This window comes from Oncorhynchus keta, chromosome 2, assembly GCF_023373465.1.
Source record: "Oncorhynchus keta strain PuntledgeMale-10-30-2019 chromosome 2, Oket_V2, whole genome shotgun sequence".
In the NCBI taxonomy this organism is placed as follows: domain Eukaryota; kingdom Metazoa; phylum Chordata; class Actinopteri; order Salmoniformes; family Salmonidae; genus Oncorhynchus; species Oncorhynchus keta.
The window spans coordinates 56965785-56991032 of record NC_068422.1 but is presented as its reverse complement, the minus strand read 5'-3'; the positions used below and the strand labels follow the sequence as shown (position 1 = coordinate 56991032).

Genomic DNA, 25248 nt, shown 5'->3' with positions numbered 1-25248 from the left:
AGGTATTTGTAGTTGTTGACATATTCTAAGTCAGAACCGCCCAGAGCAGTGATGTTGGACGGGCGGGCAGGTGGGGGCAGCGATCGATTGAAGTGCATGCATTTAATTTTACTTGCTTTTAAGAACAGTTGGAGGCCACGGAAGGAGAGTTGTATGGCATTGAAGCTCGTCTGGAGGTTAGTTAACACAGTGTACAAAGGGCCAGAAGTATACAGAATGGTGTCGTCTGCGTAGAGGTGGATCAGAGAATCACCAGCCGCAAGAGCGACATCATTGATGTATACAGCGAAAAGAGTCGGCCCGAGAATTGAACCCTGTGGCACCCCCATAGAGACTGCCAGAGGTCCGGACAACAGGCCTTCCGATTTGACACACTGAACTCTGTCTGAGAAGTAGCGAGGCAGTCATTTGAGAAACCGAGGCTGTTGAGTCTGCCGATAGGAATTTGGTGATTGAAAGCGTCGAAAGCCTTGGCCAGGTCGATGAATGCTGCTACACAGTATTGTCTCTTATCGATGGCGGTTATGGTATCGTTTAGGACCTTGAGCGTGGCTGAGGTGCACCCATATGACCAGCTCGGACACCAGATTGCATAGCAGAGAAGGTACGGTGGGATGCGAAATGGTCGGTGATCTGTTTGTTAACTTGGCTTTTGAAGACCTTAGAAAGGCAGGGTAGGATAGATATAGGTCTGTAGCAGATTGGGTCTAGAGTGTCTCCTCCTTTGAAGAGGGGGATGACCGTGGCAGCTTTCCAATCTTTGGGGATCTCAGACGATACGAAAGAGAGTTTGTACAGGCTAGTGATAGGGGTTGCAACAATTTTGGCTGATAATTTTAGAAAGAGAGGGTCCAGATTTTCTAGCCCTGCTGATTTGTAGGGGTCCAGATTTTGTAGCTCTTTCAGAAATTCGGCTATATGGATTTGGGTGAAAGAGAATTGGGGGAGGCTTGAGCAAGTTGCTGTGGAGGGTGCAGGGCTGTTGACCTGGGTAGGTGTGACCAGGTGGAAAGCATGGCCAGCCGTAGAAAAGTGCTTCTTGTAATTCTCAATTATAGTGGATTTATTGGTGGTGACAGTGTTTCCTAGCCTCAGTGCAGTGGGCAGCTGGGAGGAGGTGCTCTTATTCTCCATGGACTTTACAGTGTCCCAGAACTTTGTGGAGTTTGTGCTGCAGGATGCAAATTTATGTTTGAATAAGCTACCCTTTGCTTTCCTCACTGCCTATGAATATTGGTTCCTAACTTCCCTGAAAAGTTGCATATTACGGGGGCTATTCGATGCTAATGCCGTACGCCACAGGATGTTTTTGTGCTGTTCAAGGGCAGTCAGGTCTGGAGTGAACCACGGGCTATATCTGTTCCTGGTTCAACATTTTGTGAATGGGGCATGCTTATTTAAGATTGTGAGGAAAGCATTTTTAAAGAATAACCAGGCATCTTCTATTGACGGAATGAGGTCAATATCCTTCCAGGATACCCAGGCCAGGTTGATTAGAAAGGCCTTCTCACTGAAATGTTTTAGGGAGCGTTTGACAGTGATGAGGGGTGGTCGTTTGATCGCAGACCCGTTACGGACGCAAGCAATGAGGCAGTGATTGCTGAGATCCTGATTGAAGACAGCAGAGGTGTATTTGGAGGCCAGGTTGGTTATCTTGTAATCCTGCAGTGGACTGTAGCCCCTGCCACATGCTTCGGGCATCGGAGCTTGTGTAATAGGATTCCACCCTGTTCCTATACTGAACATAAATTGTTGGTCCCATGTTTCATGAGCTGAAATAAAAGATCCCAGAAATGTTCCATGTCTCTCAAATTTGTTTACATCCCCGTTAGTTAGCATTTCTCCTTTTACAAGATAATCCATTCACCTGACTGTTGTGGCATATGAAGAAGCTGATTGACCCTTAGCTTACAATTTCTACGCCCCTACGGAAATCTAATTAACATAATACAAAAATCCCCATGGAAATCCACCTGTTTAAGCGATAAAGATATCGTTTTTTTTTTGCATGGGCCGCGTCTCAATCCACCACCCCTTCCGCATCGGCGGTAAAAGGTGGAAAAGCTAAAGCGGCGTTTTGTCAGACCATGAGACATCCCAAAAATCTGTTTTCTCACAAAAACATCTGTAGTATCTGAAAGGTTTGTCCTACAAAATATTATGACCACTCTATTGAAAGATGAGACTGATGCAACAATGGCGTTATCTGTTTTGATCTAGGACGCCAGTTAAAAATTAATGGTAGATAGTTCAGTTTATTATTTAGTAAAATAAGGTAATAAATACATGTAAAAAAAATGACTTGTTTTTATAATAGTTACCTGATCTTTCTTATATCGTTCACTTCTGCTTGTAAACAGAAAGCAGTCGTATAGAGTCATGATCTGATTTGCAGAAGGGAAACGAGGGAAGGCTTTGTTACTTGCTTGAGGGTAGAGTATCAGCGATCTAGGACTTTATCGCCCCTAGTTGCAAAGGAAACGTGTTGATGAAAGTTGGGCATTAATTGTCTTAATGTCGCGGAATTAAAAACACCAGCAACAAGGTGGTGCTTGTTCATAGCCTCGTTCAGTTCCAACTTCTTGTTTTTATTGTCCTAGGGTGGAATATATACAGCAGTCACAATAACATATCGTGTTGTTTTATGTTGCATTACAGGAACTTCAGGGATTTTGTTTGCGAGATGCAGCTTAAAACATAGTAAAGCAAATGTGGAAAAACAAAGGATGTCATCCTTTCAGGTGTTTCCTGACACCTTTTGGCCTAATTATTATTATTTAGGAATGTGTCAATTAAAACAAATTCAGAATTACGGTAGTATGACATGTTTTAGTTGCTTAAATTAGTACGACCAAATTAATAAATAACCAAATGAATACTCTTAAAGGTACTGTGAGTTCGGTTCAAAAAGTTTCACTTCAACTGTAGCTCGACCGTTTTCTTTTAAATTAATTTTAAAAAATGTTGCATTGTAAATTCTACATGTTAACAAGATCTCATCTCTTGAAGCATTCTTGCCACCCAACCCAACTACATACTACTGTTTTCTTGTCATCTTTCCTTTATTTAAAAAATAATGTGCATGTATCCGTTTGCAGCACCAAAGCATTGAACAAAAACAGTCTATACAGTGGGGAGAATAAGTATTTGATACACTGCAGATTTTGCAGGTTTACCCTACTTACAAAGCATGTAGAGGTCTGTAATTTTTATCATAGGTACACTTCAACTGTGAGAGATGGAATCTAAAACAAAAATCCAGAAAATCACATTGTATGATTTTTAAGTAATTCATTAGCAATTTATTGCATTACATAAGTATTTGATACATCAGAAAAGCCAAACCTAATATTTGGTACAGAAACCTTTGTTTGCAATTACAGAGATCATACGTTTCCTGTAGTTCTTGACCAGGTTTGCACACACTGCAGCAGGGATTTTGGCCCACTCCTCCATACAGACCTTCTCCAGATCCTTCAGGTTTCGGGGCTGTCGCTGGGCAATACGGACTTTCAGCTCCCTCCAAAGATTTTCTATTGGGTTCAGGTCTGGAGACTGGCTAGGCCACTCCAGGACCGTGAGATGCTTCTTACGGAGCCACTCCTTAGTTGACCTGGCTGTGTGTTTTGGGTCATTGTCATGCTGGAAGACCCAGCCACGACCCATCTTCAATGCTCTTACTGAGGGAAGGAGGTTGTCGGCCAAGATCTTGCAATACATTGCCCCAACCATCCTCCCCTCAAAACGGTGCAGTCGTCCTGTCCCCTTTGCAGAAAAGCAACCCCAAAGAATGATGTTTCCACCTCCATGCTTCACGGTTGGGATGGTGTTCAAATCAAATCAAATTTATTTATATAGCCCTTCGTACATCAGCTGATATCTCAAAGTGCTGTACAGAAACCCAGCCTAAAACCCCAAACAGCAAGCAATGCAGGTGTAGAAGCACGTTGGCTAGGAAAAACTCCCTAGAAAGGCCAAAACCTAGGAAGAAACCTAGAGAGGAACCAGGCTATGTGGGGTGGCCAGTCCTCTTCTGGCTGTGCCGGGTGGAGATTATAACAGAACATGGCCAAGATGTTCAAATGTTCATAAATGACCAGCATGGTCGTATAATAATAAGGCAGAACAGTTAAAACTGGAGCAGCAGCACGGTCAGGTGGACTGGGGACAGCAAGGAGTCATCATGTCAGGTAGTCCTGGGGCATGGTCCTAGGGCTCAGGTCCTCCGAGAGAGAGAAATAAAGAGAGAATTAGAGAGAGCATATTTACATTTACATTTAAGTCATTTAGCAGACGCTCTTGTGAGGTGGCCACTCCTCTTCTGGCTGTGCCGGGTGGAGATTATAACAGAACATGGCCAAGATGTTAAAATGTTCATAAATGACCAGCATGGTCGAATAATAATAAGGGAGAACAGTTGAAACTGGAGGTTGTACTCATCCTTCCTCCAAAAAGCTCTATTTTTGTCTCATCCGACCACATGACCTTCTCTCATTCCTCCTCTGGATCATCCAGATGGTCATTGGCAAACTTCAGACGGGCCTGGACATGCGCTGGCTTGAGCAGGGGGACCTTGCGTGCGCTGCAGGATTTCAATACATGACGGCGTAGTGTGTTACTAATGGTTTTCTTTGAGACTGTGGTCCCAGCTCTCTTCAGGTCATTGACCAGGTCCTGCCGTGTAGTTCTGGACTGATCCCTCACCTTCCTCATGATCATTGATGCCCCACGAGGTGAGATCTTGCATGGAGCCCCAGACCAAGGGTGATTGACCGTCATCTTGAACTTCTTCCATTTTCTAATAATTGCGCTAACAGTTGCTGCCTTCTCACCAAGCTGCTTGCCTATTGTCCTGTAGCCCATCCCCACCTTGTGCAGGTCTACAATTTTATCCCTGATGTCCTTACACAGCTCTCTGGTCTTGGCCATTGTGGAGAGGTTGGAGTCTGTTTGATTGAGTGTGTGGACATGTGTCTTTTATACAGGTAGCAAGTTCAAACAGGTGCAGTTAATACAGGTAATGAGTGGAGAACAGGAGGGTTTCTTTAAAAAAAATTAACAGGTCTGTGAGAGCCGGAATTCTTACTGGTTGGTAGGTGATCAAATACTTGAATAATAAATAATAATAATAAATGTCATGCAATGGGGCGGCAGCGTAGCCTAGTGGTTAGAGCGTTGGACTAGTAACCGGAAGGTTGCGAGTTCAAACCCCTGAGCTGACAAGGTACAAATCTGTTGTTCTGCCCCTGAACAGGCAGTTAACCCACTCAGGCTGTCATTGAAAATAAGAATATGTTCTTAACTCACTTGCCTGGTTAAAAAAAGGTCAAAATAAAATGTAAATTAATTACTTAAAAATCATACAATGTGATTTTCTGGATTTTTGTTTTAGATTCCATCTCTCACAGTTGAAGTGTACCTATGATAAAAATTACAGACCTGCAAAATCGTCAGTGTATCAAATACTTGTTCTCCCCACTGTAGTTGTCAGGAGTTCACGGTTTTCCTCAGCACTCACTGTGTACACATGGTATATGGTTTCTTGTCCACATATTTCACAATGGGTTCTACAGTGAACAACAGTTGTTGTATTAAAAACGAGACATTCTGCGGTCCGTAGCTTCCCGCCAGTCAGTGTGTGTGCGTGTGTCATGTACAGTCTGCTCTTTGAGATTGTGTTTGTAACAGTAGGTTATTCTGTGACAACTTTGAAGTGGTTTTATATCTGTCTTAATTTCTAGCACTTTAGCATATGGCTGTAATGTCCCTCCACGGGGGGACAGCCGTGGCCCCAAGCGCTTCAGCCTCGGCCAAATCACCAAGCCGATGTTTAACGTTTACAAAACACATTAAGACTCATGTTTAATGTTTATTTCAAATTCATGGTTTAATGTTTATAGAATGCATTCAGATGGGGTTTAATGTCTTCGTTTTTTTCTGCGCCTGGTTTGGCTCAGATTCTACTACAAGCGTGTTTTGTATTTTTGTCCCAGTCATAAACATGAGTCACAAACAAGGTCAGTATTGACAGAAAGTGTCAAAAGTAGGACAGAGTGGCCATAAGGGTCTGGTATTTGATGGATATCCTCGTTACTGGTGCTTTATGAAATGGATGCCGAGTGCAACACCCACAACAACTAGGACACCAGAGTCTCTTATTATGTGAGTGAAATTCAAGTCAAATGTGTTTCATACTGTTAGGGTAATGTTTGCAATAGCTTCCTTGCCTTCTTTCCTCATTTATAACTGGTATGAGAAATTGGTAAACATATGGTAAGCTAAATATGGTAACAAGTAATCAAATCACAATTGTCTCTTTTTTTGTTGTTGACAGATAGCAGCTCCAACACTCAGACATAATTTACAAACTAAGTATTTGTGTTTAGTGAGTCCAGCAGATGAGAGGCAGAAGGGGTGACCAGGGATGTTCTCTTGATAAGTGTGTGAATTGGACCATTTCCCTGTCAAAAAGTACTTTTGGATGTCAGGAAAAATGTGTGGAGTAAAAAGTACATTATTTTATTTAGGAGTGTAGTGAGGTCAAAGTTGGCAAAAATATATATGTAATAAAGTAAAGTACAGATAAGCCCAAAAACTACTTCAGTAGTACTTTAAAGTATTTTTACTTAAGTACTTTACACCACTGATTTCATACAGCTGTGTCTGGGCGTGAGCCCCAGATCCTGACTCTTCAGGATTTCCCACACAACACCAGAATAGTAATTGATATTAGTATGATTAAAGGTCCCGATAGTGCACGCAACCGCAGCGTTGGTAGCAAGTCAGAAATTCAGATTCAGCAGTGGAATCAGGGGGAAAAGGCATACCCAAACAGCCTACTATTTAGGATGCAAGTACGGGTATCAGGACTTGGCCATATATCTCCACTCCCTCCCCTATAGGGATGGGCACAGTTATAGAATATCAGGATATCCGAACAGACGTTAGAATTTCAACACCTGTGAGTATACATTTTTTGGTATTTTCTTTAGGACTTTTAACAATTGAAAAGCTTTTTAACAATTGAAAAGCTTTGTCTAAATTAAATTGGCAAAGTTACACACACAAGGATATACCATGACATTTGAAATGATGAATTTAATAAAACAAACTTTAGAATCTACTGTGTTATGTACAGCTCACTGAGTTACTGCTGCTTCAGACGACACGTGGCTTTGTTTACAGTTGCGCACTGTTAAGTAGCCTACAGTTCTGAGGACGCACAAAATTATTGTTTTATTTTCAAGCAAATTTTCTATGTCATGGACTATGGTTCATGGGTTGTGTTTTACATGAAAAGGCATTTTAATATCATAGCACATTTTCCTCACTTCAAATAGCGATTAGCCTAGTACTGGTACGAACCAACAGCGGGTCCACAACATAAGAAACAGATCAATGCAAAACACTCAGAATCAGTTCTATAATGGCGAACGTCAGACTTTTCATTCACTGTTACTGTTAGCCTAGGCTACTGTTAGTCAAAAACGACCAATATAACACCCTGAAAACAAATGCACACTGTTTGCTGTTGCGGCATTTTGCGTCATTTTGATTGGTGATGTACACTGCTCAAAATAATAAAGGGAATACTTAAACAACACAATGTAACTCCAAGTCAATCACACTTCTGTGAAATCAAACTGTCCACTTAGGAAGCAACAATGATTGACAATAAATTGCACATGCTGTTGTGCAAATAGAATAGACAACAGGTGGAAATTATAGGCAATTAGCAAGACACCCCCAATAAAGGAGTGGTTCTGCAGGTGGTGACCAGTCCACTTCTCAGTTCCTATGCTTCCTGGCTGATGTTTTGGTCACTGAATGATGCCAGTGCTTTCACTCTAGTGGTAGCATGAGACGGAGTCTACAACCCACACAAGTGGCTCAGGTAGTGCAGCTCATCCAGGATGGCACATCAATGCGAGCTATGGCAAGAAGGTTTGCTGTGTCTGTCAGTGTAGTGTCCAGAGCATGGAGGCGCTACCAGGAGACAGGCCAGTACATCAGGAGACGTAGAGGAGGCCGTAGGAGGGAAACAACCCAGCAGCAGGACCGCTACCTCCGCCTTTGTGCAAGGAGGACCAGGAGGAGCACTGCCAGAGCCCTGCAAAATGACCTCCAGCAGGCCACAAATGTGCATGTGTCTGCTCAAACGGTCAGAAACAGACTCCATGAGGGTGGTATGAGGGCCCGACGTCCACAGGTGGGGGTTGTGCTTACAGCCCAACACCGTGCAGGACGTTTGGCATTTGCCAGAGAACACCAAGATTGGCAAATTCGCCACTGGCGCCCTGTTCTCTTCACAGATGAAAGCAGGTTCACACTGAGCACATGTGACTGACGTGACAGAGTCTGGAGACGCCGTGGAGAACGTTCTGCTGCCTGCAACATCCTCCAGCATGACCGGTTTGGCGGTGGGTCAGTCATGGTGTGGGGTGGCATTTTTTGGGGGGGCCGCACAGCCCTCCATGTGCTCGCCAGAGGTAGCCTGACTGCCATTAGGTACCGAGATGAGATCCTCAGACCCCTTGTGAGACCATATGCTGGTGCGGTTGGCCCTGGGTTCCTCCTAATGCAAGACAATGCTAGACCTCATGTGGCTGGAGTGTGTCAGCAGTTCCTGCAAGAGGAAGGCATTGATGCTATGGACTGGCCCGCCCGTTCCCCAGACCTGAATCCAATTGAGCACATCTGGGACATCATGTCTCGCTCCATCCACCAGGTCTGGGAGGAGATCCCTCAGGAGACCATCGGCCACCTCATCAGGAGCATGCCCAGGTGTCATACAGGCATGTGGAGGCCACACACACTACTGAGCCTCATTTTGACTTGTTTTAAGGACATTACATCAAAGTTGGATCAGCCTGTAGTGTGGTTTTCCACTTAAATTTTGAGTGTGACTCCAAATCCAGACCTCCATGGGTTGATAAATTTGATTTCCATTGATAATTTTTTTCGTGATTTCACATTCAACTATGTAAAGAAAAAAATATTTAATAAGAATATTTCATTCATTCAGATCTAGGATGTGTTATTTTAGTGTTCCCTTTTTTTTTTTGAGCAGTGTATTTATTTATTTTTTTGAATTTTGACTATCCGGAAAAAATCCTGATATTCGAATAGTAAAATCATTTCAAATGCCCATCCCTACTCCCCTATCACTATTCTCCTCTATGTTCACTCTATCCATACATCTCACCCTCTTACTGTATTTTTAGTCTACTCAGAACGTTGCACCATCAGCCTGGCTTCAGTGGGCGACATGGAGAAGCACCAGGGCCGTATTTCATTCTGGGATGACATATACGGGTTCAAGATGGCGTGCATGAAGAAGGCCGTGGCAACAGAGGCCGTGGTGCAGATTCTCCGACCAGACACTCATCTCTAAGCCTGCAGTCATACAGGTACACACACACACACACACACACACATGAGGTATATAGAAAGGAAAAAGGTTACAGTAATTGAGTGGGTGTAGAGAGTTAGTCATAGAGAGAGAGAGGTCCCTGGAGGCAGGTTGTGTGTGTGTGTGTGAGTGTGTACATGTGTGGCAGAGCTGTAGCACTGGGTGATTGATAAGTCTAATCCTTGTTTAAGTTCCTCTTTAGGAAACTTCATTACTCTCTCCCCCCTGCAAATGGAGAGCCACTCACTGAGCTAATGGAGAAAACACACACACACACACACACACACACACACACACACACACACACACACACACACACACACACACACACACACACACACACACACACACACACACACACACACACACACACACACACACACACACACACACACACACACACACACACACACACACACACACACACACACACACACACACACACACACACACTGCAGGGAGAGAACAACACACTCACTAATACACACACACTACACACAATCATCCTCTTAGATCCTGAACTTACATACACCATATACACACACATTGCGTTTCCTAACAGACATTCTATATCACACACACAAATGAGAGCATGGATACCTTTTTTTTGTCATATTCTCTGTCATTTCTGTGGACGCTCCTTCCTCTACCCATCCTCCTCTTTGTTAAGTAGCATGTTCTTTCCCACGTCTCTCCCATAATGAACGAGCGGAGCGGGTGAAATAATGGAATTTGAATCTTCTAATCGATAGTTTCTCCCCTCCAGTGAAAAATGGACAGCTCCCCCTCGGCCCAAATTGCATGGATTCTCATCCATTTCCTCCCTCTGATACGATCCAATAACATTCCATTAAGGATGGTCGGAAAGGCGTAAAATTAAAAGCCTGTCTCAGGGAATTGTGAATCGCTGTTAAAACAGTTATGGCTTTTTTCTAAGAATGTTAAGGAATGTGCTTTAGAAAGTCAAATTGAAAAAGGGTGTAAAACCGTCCCTAGTTGTTGTACCTGTGTAATGTACCAACTTTTTTTAAGTATGAAAGTCCTTTGTTTGGTTTCAAACCTCTTGTTTTGGCCTCTGTTGTGGTAAGTATTGTGTTTTTGGTTAATTATACTCAAGAACAGGGGGAAAGCAATCACCTTGAGGTACAAGTGCTTAGTTGTCTTTTATCGCTGAATATTGCTTGTATTCACTGTTCTTCTGTTTCTTGCTTGATAAGACCAAAAGCATGTTCTAATTTCCTGTTTTGTTTGATTACAGAATGTGAAAGTGTGTGTGTATTGATCTTTTGTTTGTGGACTGCTCTTCCCAGAGGATTGATTGTAACACAGTGTGTCTCTCAGAGCTGGAGTTTGCATCAGACTTCTGCCTAAAGATTACAGACTGCACGGTGAGTCGCACACACAGACACACACGCACGCCTAACTCAATCTTCTGATTTAATCAAGGATGTCAGCTGTGAGGATTGATCACAGGTGTGGTGATAAATGGGGCCAACTAATTGGCTAGGAAGGGTCAGGTGGGTGGTACACTAGTGTGATTGATAGAAAATCCTCCTGATCCCCAGGTGTGGCTGATTACATGCATTGTTGCATCGAGTGTGAAAGGAGTTTGTCATACCAGGGAGAACGTGTTACTTATGTGGTGTGTTCTTGCTGTACCTTGACTATAAACATTTAATGCATATTTAATATTTGTTAAATATGCACATTTTGGTGCCTTCTCCAATTTCTAATGAGGTCAAAACTACAGATTGGGTGGTGGACATTTGGGTTATGTTCAACTTGTTATTTTGCAGCAGAAATTGAGCACTCTTATGGGACAATTTCAGGTAGTACCTCCCCATTTCAATTTTTTTTTGCGCCATTTCATTCCTACTGGGAACTGCTGTCTCTTATCCCAAGTACAAACCACTGTCGTTGTGCACTAAAATCCAAATTGCTCTACATTGAGGTGTGCTGCAATGTGGCTGACCCTGAGCCTCTCAACAAGCTTTGTGTGTATGGGGTTGTGGGAGGGGGGCAGAAGAAAAATGTACGTTCTAACCAAATGGAGAATCAAAATTAATCAACTTACAGCTCTAACACACCTGATAAAACTGGTCTTTTGGTGATAACTGTGATTAGTAGATTATTACTATTTTTTAAACATTTGCCTTAGTGCAGCAAAAGCCCACACTTCCAGTTGCTTTCAAGACCATAATCAGAGACCCCTTGTTTAAATCTTCTCCGGAACCAATCTTAGGCACTAGGCAGGGGGTGGATGATAGTTCACTCTGTACGGTGAACTATCATCCACCTATCTATCATCTAGTCTATTCTATGCTGTTCTGGCAGGCACTCACACTGTGGCTCGTCACCATGTCTCCCCCTCTGGGAAGTTCTCAGACTGATCGGCATAGAGCTCTGGTCAAAGGCGTTGCGCTGTGAAGGGAATAGGGTGCCATTTTGCGAATTGCACACAGAGAACATATAGAGCAGAAATAGCCCTGGTGGACTCTGGCAAGGGATTTGTCTTTGGTGGCCCATTGTATTTTGAGAGCATTGTGCAGTGTGGCACCAGTGTCTCTCTCCACTATTTTAAAAGTGAATCAATAGCTGGTTATTATCTGCCTCTGCTCTGTCGGCCCTGTGGATCTAATGGAATTTGTAAACATCCTCTTTTTTTTTTTTATTCTCTCTGCCCCATAATTTAAAATATCCACCTTTTTAATTTGTTCCATTTCTTGGTGTGTGGATTGCCTGGTGCAATGAGAAATTATAAGTCTCACTTTGTAGTGCTTTTGTGTGACTGAACATTTGACTGAATTTTACAATTAACGGAATCTCTGATAGGTTAAGGGGGGTCTCTGTGTTTGACTAGTATTTCACAGGGGTATTGTGGATAGTGGCAGACTGTGGGATTTGGAAGACATTTCCCATAGATACTAGTCAGTCAGTTTTATGTTTTCCCCCTTATGGGCTAAAGTTAGGATTTTAGAAGGGCTTAATCCTAGATATTTTACTATTGGTAACTACTACCCTGCGTGTGGACCACATGTGTGAGGGAGAGAATGGACCGCGTGTGCGCGTGTACTTGTATGTGCGTCAGCGAGAGCGTTCGTCCGCTGTGATGGAGCGCCTGCTTTTGTTCTCCTGTCGACAGTCCATTCATCAGCGATGCCTGCCTAACCTTGCATTAAATGAACAGCACAACCCCTGCGTCTGCGCCGCGCACACAGAAGACAAATACCCCCCCCCTCCCTCCCTCCCTCTGTCCTCCCCTTTTTTTTACTCTTATCACTCCTCCTTTCCCTGTATATGTAGGCCCAGAAAACCTCTGTCAAAAAGCATGGGTCAGGCTTTAAAGGTTTTGCATTGTTTTGTAGTCAGAAGGATATTATCTCAAGGGGTTGTCTTGTTTTTATTTTTGTATTTTTAAACTTTAATTGAATTCAGACTTGTGATTCAATATCTATGTAGTAGCTTATAGTCCAAGTAACCAATTTTCCCCTTGGTGAGATAAAATAGTATTTATTTAACCTTTTAAGACTAGTTACTTTAGACTAGTTTTAAGACTTGTATTACTCCCAAGGCCATTCTTTGCTGATAATATCCACTAGAGTATTGCCCTGGTTGCTGTGAAAAAAAGAATGTGATGCATTATATTCCATAGTTGATTCGGTGGAAAAAAATAACATAGGGATAGTTTTGGGGCTTCCTAACTTCAAAAGCCTCAAAGATCTGGTTTGGAAAGAGAAGGGTTACCTATATGTTTTTATTCATTCTAACACCAGCGTCTCTCACTGCTGAAGAGGTGGATGGAAACTCACTTCCGTTTGATTCGTCTTTCACCTGCTCTCCATCAAATTTAAATTGAATGGAAAAAGTGGCCTTCCAGTCAGACAGAAGGTGCTCTCTGAAATTTCAGGGACATTTTGGAGCACATTAAGAGCAAAATTATTAAACTCCCATCCCTGGTTATTTGTCAGCATCACTCATTGTCCACCAGGTGACTGTCACACCAAACACCTTACCCCCTAGGTGCAGCCCCCATAACATAACCCCCTGTGTGTTACTGAGTTTACAGTCGCCCCTGTTGTGTGCAGAGTTTTTAACTGGGCAGGAATGCAGGGCCTCAGAGTTCTACTTAAAATCACATCTGATGTTTTTCCCACCTTACTAATTATGAATTTCTGCTTGTATGATTTCACATGGAGTATCTACTATTTAGTTTTCCACACCCTCTCACACAATTAGACTACACGATATATACAATATAATCAACCAAAAAACACATGTACTGAATTACCTTTTCTCTAAGTTTAGAGAGCTCTATATCTCGAAATTTGGACTCTACAAGGTGTTGAAAGCATTCCATAGGGGTGCTGGCCCATGTTGACTCCACTGCTTCCCACAGTTGTCAAATTGCCTAGATGTCCTTTGGGTGGGACCATTCTTGATACACATAGGAAACCGTTGAGCGTGAAAAATCCAGTAGTGTTTCAGTTCTTGACACACACAAACCGGTACGCCTGGCACCTACTACCATACCCCGTTCAACGAGACTTAAATATTTTGTCTTGCCCATTCACCCTCTGAATGGCACACCTACACAATCCATGTCTCAGTTGTCTCGGCATACATACACAATCTATGTATTAGCTGTGTCAGCTTAAAAATCCACTTCATCTACACTGATTGAAGTGGATTTAACAAGTGACATCAATAAGGAATCATAGCTTTCACCTGGATTTACCTGGTCAGTATGTCATGGAAAGAGCAGGTGTTCCTAATGTTTTGTCCAGTTAGTGTATATCAGAGAAACATTTAAATATTTGCGAGCAGACCAAGTAATTGGGTGTCACTCTAAAGCGGGAAGGTGGAATAAACGAGTCAGGAGTAGGTTTTCTTGATTGAACACAGTTCTCTATTGAGGGCATTTGGTCAACACAAACACTCCACCATAATCAATGAAAATCTTCCAAAGAAAAACGTACATCTTCTCCAGATGAAACAGGAACACAAAGGATTATCTTTAACCTGTTAAGTCGACCCTCTACTTTTTCGAACATTCTGTTAAAAATCGCGCAACATTTCAGCGCCCTGCTACTCAGGCCAGGAATATAGTATATGCATATGATTAGTATGTGTGGATAGAAAACACTCAGACGTTTATAAAACTGGTTAAATCACGGCCGTGACTATAACAGAACGTGCGTTTCATCGAAAAGTGCAGGAAAATCTGATCACTGAAAATGGAAATAAATATCCTTGCGCTACTTCCAGGAATCGTTCAAAGTGAACCGAATTAAATGAGGCCGAGGTTGCAGTTGTCTAGAGTCTTGCCATTTGATTCAGCTTTGATTCTTGGTCTAACCGAATCAAGGGAACCGATTCCCTCCGGTCTCCGACCGGATGTTTTGGTCGAGCTCTCTCCAGACATTTTTTCGAGACGGACACCTATAGAATTGACATCGCCTCCTGATGAATTTTATCGCTTATTAACGTGTACTAATACCTAAAGTTGCATTACAAAAGTATTTCGAAGTGTTTTGTGAAAGTTTATCGTCGACTTTTTGAATTTTAAAAAATGACGTTACGTTATGAAACACATTTTTTTTCCGTTTATCACACAGTCTTCATAGATCGATATCTAGGCTATATATGGACCGATTTAATCAAAAAAAAGACCCAATAGTGATTATGGGACATCTAGGAGTGCCAACAAAGAAGATGGTCAAAGGTAATGAATGTTTTATATTTTATTTGTGCGGTTTGTGTAGCGACGACTATGCTAATTATTTTGCGGGTCTTTTGGGGTGTTACATGCTATCAGATAATAGCTTCTCATGCTTTCGCCGAAAAGCATTTTAAAAATCTGACTCGTTGCCTGGATTCACAACGAGTGTAGCTTTAATTCAATACCCTGCATGTGTATTTTAATTAACGTTTGAGTTTTAACTAATACTATTAGCATTTAGCGTAGTGCATTTGCATTTCCAGAGCTCTAGATGGGACGCCTGTGTGCCAGGTAGGAGCAAGAGGTTAAACTACAACAAAAGTCACAGGATTGTCACCGTCTTAGTGGTTCTTCCTGGATAGCTCCTCTCTCTCGGTGGCCATCTTCCAGAGATAGTTTTCCCCCCTTCTCTGCTGGTTTCATTCGCTCTCTTATAGGGGAAGGAGAGTATGTCATTAGTACCGTCAGCTGTGCTTAATTGCCTCTGGTTACCTTGTCTCCCATGCCTTGTTGGGCTACTATCCGTGAGCCCAGCCTGCCCTCTGGTGGTCCTTCCACATACCTTTCCCCCAGGACCGAACCGGAAAGTCGGGCGCCAGACGCACCGTCTTGGTCGCATCGGGACAGCGCGTCTGCATTCCCGTTCCTCGACCCGGCCCTGTGGATGACATGGAAAGAGAATGGTTGTAAAGACAAAAACCATCTGGCTATTCTGTTGTTATTGTTTCTCTTACCAGCCATCCACGTGAGGGGCGCATGGTCAGTAACTAATGCAAACCTCCGACCCAGTAGGTAGTACCGGAGATAATCGAGGGCCCACTTGATGGCTAAGGCCTCTTTCTCTACGGTAGCATACCTCTGTTCCCGATCGCTGAGCTTCCTACTAATGAAGAGAATCGGCTTCTCTGCTTCACCTTTACCCTGAGCTAGTACGGCCCCGAGCCCTGTATCCGAGGCGTCGACCTGCACAATGAACTCTTGTGAGAAGTCCGGAGCCTGTAGAACGGGATCAGAACACAGGCCATCTTTTAGCAATTGAAAGGCCTCTTCCGTCTCGTCTTTCCACTCTACCTGGTTTGGCAGGTTTTTCCTGATGAGGTTTGTGAGGGGGTTGGCAATGATTGCATATCCCGGGATAAAACGGCGATAATATCCTGTTATCCCTAAGAAGGCCCGAACGTCTCGCTTGGTCCGGGGTCGAGGCCAGTCACGAATTGCCCTGGTCTTCTCTGCCTGTGGGTGTATTTTCCCATCCCCCACGGTGTATCCCAGGTATTCCGCTTCGGACAGGCCCAGGCAGCATTTATTTGGATTGGCTGTCAAACCTGTGGCTTCCAAACTCACGAGCACCGCCCGTAATCGCAGGAGGTGACTTTCCCAGTCCTCGCTGTGGATGACCACATCATCTATGTACGCCGCTGCATACTCTTGATGGGGCCGTAGAATGGCATCCATGAGGCGTTGGAATATGCAGCGGCACCATGCAGTCCGAAGGGCATCCTCACATAATGGAAAAGCCCCTCTGGGGTGGCGAAGGCAGTCTTTGGGCGATCCTCCGGAGCCACCGGCACTTGCCAATATCCCTTCGTCAAATCCAGGTTACTGATGAACTTGGCCTTTCCTAAGCGCTCCAAGAGTTCATCCACGCGGGGCATGGGATACGCATCGAATGTAGAGATGGCATTCCTTACCTCTTTCTTAGCGATGACTCGGCGAGCCTCAGGAATCCTGTAAGGGTGGATATGCACCTTCTTGCCGGGCTCAGTGTGGATATGGTGGAACAGGACATCTGTTTGTCCTGGGAATGGAGAGAATATTCGACCGAAGTTCATAATCAGCTTGTCTAGCTGTCTTGACTGCTCCGGTAGGAGAGTTTGGCCACGGCGCACCTATGGTAGAGCATCCTCTTTTCCTTTGCCCTCCAGGGCCATCAAAGCCACCTCCTCCTCTCGTCCATGGTACTTCTTCAGCAGGTTTATGTGATAGAGTTGGACCTTCTTCCTCCTGTCAGGTTGCTTGATGAGGTAATTGACCGGTGAGACCCTTTTCATTACCTTGTAGGGCCCCCTCCACTGCGCCAGCAAGCGATGTTCGGCCGTGGGCACAAGCACCATCACTTTCTCTCCCACGGTGAACTCACGGGGGGTCGCGGACTTATCATAGGCCCAGCCTTGGGTCCTTTGTGCCTTCTCCATATGCTCCTTGACTATGGGCCACACTGCTGACAGGCGGTCTCTCATCAGGGTAACGTGTTCTATTGTGGATCGAAAGTGACATGGTTGGGTCTCCCATGAGTCCTTGGCTAAGTCGAGGATTCCTCGACAGGGTCTGCCATAGAGCAATTCAAACAGAGAGAATCCAGTGGATGCCTGGGGTACTTCTCGTGGGGCAAACATTAAGTGTGGGAGAAGCATGTCCCAGTTTTTCCCGTCTCGGGACACCACTCTTCTCAACATGCTTTTAATCGTTTTGTTCAAGCGTTCACACAACCCGTCTGTTTGAAGGTGGAATATGCTTGTACGTATCTGTTGAACCTGATATAACTTCATCAACCGGGACATGAACGGGGTTCCTTGATCGGTTAAGATCGTTTTGGGGAGGCCCACACGAGAGAACATCAGGAATAACTCCTTGGCAATTCCCTTTGACGACATGTTACGCAGGGGTATGGCCTCCGGGAACTTGGTAGCGTAATCTATAACCACTAGGATGTACTCGTGTCCTCTGGCGGATGTTGGGAGGGGTCCTACGAGGTCCATAGCTATGCGTTCAAAGGGGGTTTCTATGATGGGGAGAGGAATCAAAGGGTTACATAGGTGTGGCCGTGGAGCTGTACGTTGACATTGATCACACGTCCTACAATACCTGGCCACATCCCGGGTGACCCGGGGCCAATAGAATCTCTGCATGATTCTGTCAATAGGCTTGTCTCGTGCCAGGTGTCCTCCTAGGACGTGGGAATGGGCTAACTGTAGAACTGTATCCCTGTATGGTCTAGGCATCATTAGTAATTCCTGGTTTTCCCACCTTCGTCGTACGACCCAGTATAAGAGACCCCGCCTGATTGCATAGTAAGGAAGAGGGGGCTCACCTGATCCATCAACGTTCCTCCCGTCGATCACTTTCACCTTCCTCATGGCCTCCCTTAGGTCTGGGTCTCTATGCTGTGAGGTGCCGAACTGTCCCTTTAATTCCTGGGGTAGGTCGACCTCGGTAGAGGGATGTGGAGGTTGTTCCCCATCCCCATCAGGGGTGACCGAGGAGAATCCCTTCCAGGTTCCCTCCTCGGATGGAGCTTCAAATATATCCCTTAGCGCCTGGTTGCTCCTTCCTTCCTGCGTTGTGTATAACCCTTCATGTGTCTTCATCGGTGGTTTCCTGGAATATCTGTCGTAAACGTTGGGTCGCTATTTCTTCCTCTGCTGGACGAGGACGCGGCTACGTCTCCTTGTAGGACTACTACCTCGGGCTTGGATTTTCTCTTCTTTCCTGTTCCCCTTCTTCCCGTGCATAACGTCATCTGCCGAAGCTCCTTATATAGGGGACAGTCTCTCCCGATCAATAATGGCACCTTCAGCTGGGGCACTTTCCCTGCCCTGACTGTACACCTTCCTTTTGGAGTGAGAATAGGCAGATTCACAGTGGGTTAATAGTGGGTGTCTCCATGGATACAGGATACGGCTACTTTGTCTGGTAGCAGTGTTGCGGAGGTCACCATCCGCTCCTCTACTAACGTAACCATATTTCCCGAGTCGAGAATTGCTACCACATCTTGTCCTTCGACTCGAACCGGAATCTCTGAGGCTGGGGCTATCTCTGCTAACCAACAGTGTTAATCCTGCCCCCTCAAAACGGGATGTGTGGGGGTAGGCAGTGATGACTCCGTGACCATGGGCTCATCCTTGCTAGGACATTGTGGGACATAATGGTCGGGAGACTGACATTTATAACACAGACCCTGCTGTGTGGTGGCTGACTTCTCCCACCTCCGGGGGGGGGGCTTGGACGTTTCGGTGGCGGGCGCGCTGGGGTGAGTCGTGGTACGGGATTGGAAGACTCCTTCCGTTCCTCCTTGTCACTTTTTAACAACTCCTCTGTAGACCGATATGTTTCCACCGCCTGGACTATGTCGTCGGCTGACAACGGGTTGGCTTGCCCCACAACCCTTTTTAAGTCACTGGGGAATTCTCTCAATATCTTGTCCACTACGAGTGTCTCTATCACATGTCCTACTTCCTTTCCAGGTTCTAGCCACTGTTTTGTCAGTCGTATTAATGCGAAGATCTGGGCACGGACGGGTTGATCAGCTGTATAGGTCCATTGATGGAACTTTACAGCCCTATCTCTGGCAGTCAGCTGGTACCGGGACAGGATCTGGGTTTTTAGTCGCCCATAGTCCGCAGCTTCGCGGGAATCCAGGTCAAAATAGGCCTGTGTGCCTCCCATAGTCTGTTCTGGGGGACTGTGAAGACACCTCTTGTGGCATGTCTTGTGGGGTATGCATGGGTGTCCGAGCTGTGTGCCAGTAGTTTAGACAGACTGCTCGGTGCATTCAATATGTCAATACCTCTCATAAAGAAAAGTAATGATGAAGTCAATCTCTCCTCCACTGTCAGCCAGGAGAGATTGACATGCATGTTATTAATATTAGCTCTCTGTGTACATCCAAGGGCCAGCCGTGCTGCCCTGTTCTGAGACAATTGCAATTTTCCTAAGTCCTTTTTTTGTGGCACCTGACCACATGACTGAACTGTGGTCAAGGTTCGACAAAACTAGGGCCTGTAGGACCTGCCTTGTTGATATGTTAAGAAGGCAGAACATCACTTTATTATAGACATATTTCTCATCTGTTTACAATCTAGGGTTACTCCAAGCAGTTTAGTCATCTCAGCTTGCTCAATTTCCACATTATTTATTTATATATTTAGTTGAGGTTTAGGGCTTAGTGACTGTTTTGTTCCATATACAATGCTTTTAGTTTTAGAAATATTTAGGGCTAACTTACTCCTTGCCACCCACTCTGAAACTAACTGCAGTTCTTTGTTGAGTGATGCAGTCATTTCAGTTACTGTAGTAGCTGACGTGTATATTGTTGAGTCATCCACCTACATCGACACGCTGGCTTTCCTCAAAGTCAGTGGCCTGTCGTTAGTCAAATTTGAAAAAGCACAGGACCTAAACAGCTACCCTGGGGATTCCTGATTCTAACTGGACTATATTTTAGAGGCTTCCATGAAAGAAAACCCTCTGTGTTTTGTTAGACAAGTAATTCTTTATCCACATTGTAGCAGGGGGTGTAAAGCCATAACACATACGTTTTTCCAGCAGCAGACTATGATCGATAATGTCAAAAGCTGCACGGAAGCCCCCACAATCATTCTATCATCAATGTCTCTCAGCAGTCATTAGTCATTTGTGTAATTGCTGTGCTTGTTGAGTGTCCTTTTATAACCATGCTGAAAATCTGTTGTCAATATGTTTACTGTGAAATAGCATTGTATCTGGTAAAACACAATTTTTTTCAAGAAGTTTGATAAGGGTTGGTAACAGGCTGCTTGGTTGGCTATTTGAGCCTACTTTAATGCTAGAGCTGTGTTCTAAATTGCCTAGATGGGGTGTCAGTGTAGACATCATTAATAATCATTAATAGTTACCTTTTCGAGTGTCTGCGATGATTCAAAATTGAGCAACATCCTTAAACTATTTCCGTCCCCTATGATGTGTAACCAATTGCCCTTGCATTCAAATGCTAAACAAACAAACCACGTCCTATTCTATCTTTCCTGTAACAAAGCTGATTTCTAGACTAATCTTCCAGTGCATTGAAGTTTCTGACAATCAGCCAAATGTTAACATGGTATTTTGTCAGTTTGTGCCTTATAGACAACTCCTATGTATAGTCAACTCTTATGGTAACATGGCGTGACAACAAATACACATTAGGAGTTGGCAAGACAGCATAAACAGCTCTAGGACCAGGCTAGTCAATTCTCTGCCAGTCGATGTTCAGCTGCCTGTCTTCTCTCGCTCTCTTGCTCTCTGGCTCTGTGTCTGGCGGACCTATTGTATTCTGCTCACCTTGTCTGTGGGGGCATGATTGTCCATATCTGCGGTGTCCTCACAATGTTCTGAGAGCTGACAGTCCACCACACTGTCCTACGCAGCGAGAGAGAGATTTTTTTTTAAACATTAAAAATAAAGGAAACACCAACATAAAGTGTCTTAATAACGTGTTGGGTCACCACGTGCCGGAACAGCTTAAATGCACCTTGGCATAGATTCTACAAGTATCTGGAACTCTATTGGAGGGATGCGACACCATTCTTCCATGAGAAATTCCATAATTTATTGTTTTGTTGGTGGTGGAAAATGCTGTCTCAGGCAACACTCCAGAATCTCCCATAAGTGTTCAATTGGGTTGAGATCTGGTGACATGGCATATGATTTGCATCATTTTCATGCTCATCAAACCATTCAGTGACCACTCGGTCCCCACATAGCCATGGTGGCCAAAATAATGGCCTGCTCAACATTTTTATACATGACCCTAAGCATGACGGGATGTTAATTCCTTATTTTACTCAGAACTACACCTGTGTGGAAGCACCTGCTTTCAATATACTTTGTATCCCTAATTTACTCAAGTGTTTCCATCAAGTGTTTCCTACATACAGTGCCTTCGGAAAGTATTAAGACCCTTTGACCTTTTCCACATTTTGTTACGTTACAGCTGTTGTGACTTGACTTCTAACATTCATTTGAAGACGGTTATTTATCTAATTAACCTAAATATGTTTAATTGTTACCTGATTTAAATTAATCATGTAACAATTAACTAATTGGGATCTGGGGCACCACGAGAGCGGTTCTTTAGATTCATTCACCTATTACATCCATAAACAGTCAACTTATTCATCATAACCTCCTTGTATCTTCAATAACCCGAGCTTTACTTATGATTTAGTGAAACACAAATTGGTTAAATTATTTATTTATTCACAAACTAAATCGTAACACAGGATAAACATACACACTTAATACATTAGAAACCGGTCCCTGGCGAACTGACAACAATATGGCTGCTTGTTACAAAAGATACAAAGAGGGCGAGCGAGAGAGGGACAGAGACACTTAACGTTGGTACATTTAGAAACTACTCTGTTATAGCACACCTATACTTTACACACAAACTGCCGCCCGCTTGGAATAAGAAATCATGAATGTATTTACAGTACGTGAAAATCCTTGGTTTCTCTCGGTGGACCGGGCCTTCTTGGAAAGTGGGTTGGGCCTTTTCGTGGCATGCTTGTAAGGCTCTGATTGTCAAAAAGGGGTTTCTCTGTTGTTCTCCTAACCAGTCGTCCGGTAACCAGTGACTTGTCTTGTAGTCCTGAACAGAACTACATGTGTATTCTCCTTCCATTTACTCTGGAAGATGCTTCTTTGAAAATAGTTCCCAGTGGGGTGATGAGAGTAGCGTACTATGTTGGTTTGAAAGGAGTAGTAGAATGGTTCCACTTCAATTCGCTTTTCTAGATAGTTTACTTAGGACAGCTAATCAGCCGTCCCTAATCAACCTGCATATTTAGTTTAAAATAAATTCATGTTAGCAGGCAATATTAACTAGGGAAATTGTGTCACTTCTCTTGCGTTCAGTCCCCCTGGCTCGTTGCAAACTGTGTGAAGATTATTTCTTCCTAACAAAGACTGTAATTAACTTGGCAGAATTGTACATAATTATGATATAAAATTGAAGGTTGTGCAAAGTAACAGCAATATTTAGATTTAGGGTTGCCACCTGTTCGATAAAATACGAAACGGTTCCGTATTTCTTTTTTTTACCCCTTTTTCTCCCCAATTTTGTGGTATCCAATTGTTGTAGTAGCTACTATCTTGTCTCATCGCTACAACTCCCGTACAGGCTCAGGGGAGACAAAGGTTGAAAGTCATGTATCCTCCGATACACAACCCAACCAGCCGTACTGCTTCTTAACACAGCGCGCATCCAACCCGGAAGCCAGTCGCTGCACCTGGCAACCTTGGCTAGCGCACACTGCGGCCGGCCCGCCACATAATTCCTATAATAACTGCAACCTAAAACTTCTTAACTGGGAATATTGAAGACTGAAGATGTTAAAAGGAACCACCAGCTTTCATATGTTCTCATTGTCACGTTCTGACCATAGTTCTTTAGTTCTTTAGTACTTTCTTTGTTTTAGTGTTGGTCAGGACGTGAGCTGAGTGGGCATTCTATGTTGTGTGTCTAGTTTTCCCATTTCTATGTTTGGCCTAAAATGGTTCTCAATCAGAGGCAAGTGTTAGTCATTGTCTCTGATTGGGAACCATATTTAGGTAGCCTGTTTTGTGTTGGGTTTTTGTGGGTGGTTGTCTTCTGTCTTTGTGTCTATGCACGAGATAGGACTGTTTCGGTTTTTCACATTTGTTGTTTTGGTATTTTGTTGTGTTCATGTTTATGGTATTTATTAAACATGTTGAACTCTAACCACGCTGTGCTTTGGTCCGCTCCTTCGTCCACAGAAGAAAACCGTTACACTCATGTTCTGAGCAAGGAACATAAATGTTAGTTTTCTAAACTTCCTTCTCCAACACTGTTTTTGCATTATTTAAACCAAATTGAGCATGTTTCATTATTTATTTGAGACTAAATAAATTAATTCTATGTATTATATTAAGTTAAAATAAAGGTGTTCATTGATCATTCAGTATTGTTGTAATTGTCATTATTACAAATAAAAATATAAAAATCGGCCGATAATTCAGTAACGTTTTTTTTTTGGTCCTCCAATAATCATTATCGGTATCGGCGTTGAAAAATCGTCGACCTCTAATTCGGACAACTTAAATCTATATTCTGCTTTTCCAACTATTTTTTAAAAACTTTACTACGTTAGCTATCTAGCTAAAAACTTGTGCCACTGGCTGCAAAATACAGCCAAGCAGTCAACAGGACAATGGCATACCCAGGTTTTGATACGTCACAGCCACAAACAACATAGATCAAGTAGAAATGCATTCATGACATGCGCCCTTCTCACTTTGAATGTGACTGTATGGTCTGTGATACTAAATCAGTCCATCTTTTTCTGTTTTTTTTTCTACAAAGAGGAATTATTAGCCATTATTGAAAATGAAATATAGGAATATCTAATTTACATAAGTATTCACACTCCTTTGGTAAATACAGTTGTGGTCGGAAGTTTACATACACCTTAGCCAACTACATTTAAACTTAGTTCCTGACATTTAATCCTAGTAAAAATTCCCTGTCTTAGGTCAGTTAGGATCTCCACTTTATTTTAAGAATGTGAAATGTCAGAATAATCGTAAAGAGAAGAGATTTCTTTCAGCTTTTATTTCTTTCATCACATTCCCAGTGGGTCAGAAGTTTACATACACTCAATGAGTATTTGGTAGCATTGCCTTAAAACTTGGGTAAATGTTTTGGGTAGCCTTCCACAAGCTTCCCACAATAAGTTGGGTGCATTTTGGCCCATTCCTCCTTACAGACCTGGTGTAACTAAGTCAGGTTTGTAGGCCTCCTTGCTCACACACGATTTTTCAGTTCTGCCCACACATTTTCTTTGGGATTGAGGACAGAGCTTTGTGATGGCCACTCCAATACCTTGACTTTGTTGACTTTAAGCCATTTTGCCACAACTTTGGAGGTACGCTTGGGGTCATTGTCCATTTGGAAGACCCATTTGTGATCAAGCTTTTAAGACTGATGTCTTAAGATGTTGCTTCAATATATCCACATACTTCTCCTACCTCATGATGCCATCTATTTTGTGAAGTGCACCAGTCCCTCCTGCAGCAAAGCACCCCCACAACATGGTGCTGCCACCCCCGTGCTTCACAGTTGAGATGGTGTTCTTCGGCTTGCAAGCGCACTCCCTTTTCCCCCCAAACATAACATAACAGTTCTATTTTCGTTTCATCAGACCAGAGGCCATTTCTCCAAAAAGTACGATTTTTGTCCACATGTGCAATTGCAAACTGTAGTCAGGCTTTTTTATGGCGGTTTTATGGCGGTTTTGTGGATATTGATACTTTTATACCTGTTTCCTCCAGCATCTTCACAGGGTCCTTCGCTGTT

At 43.6% G+C, this 25248-nt stretch overlaps 1 pseudogene; it reads left to right on the top strand.

The window, feature by feature from the left end:
- LOC118362170 (protein arginine N-methyltransferase 3-like) overlaps positions 1-11839 on the top strand; it is a 75676-nt pseudogene extending 63837 nt beyond the window's left edge.
- The last annotated feature ends 13409 nt before the right edge of the window (positions 11840-25248 follow it).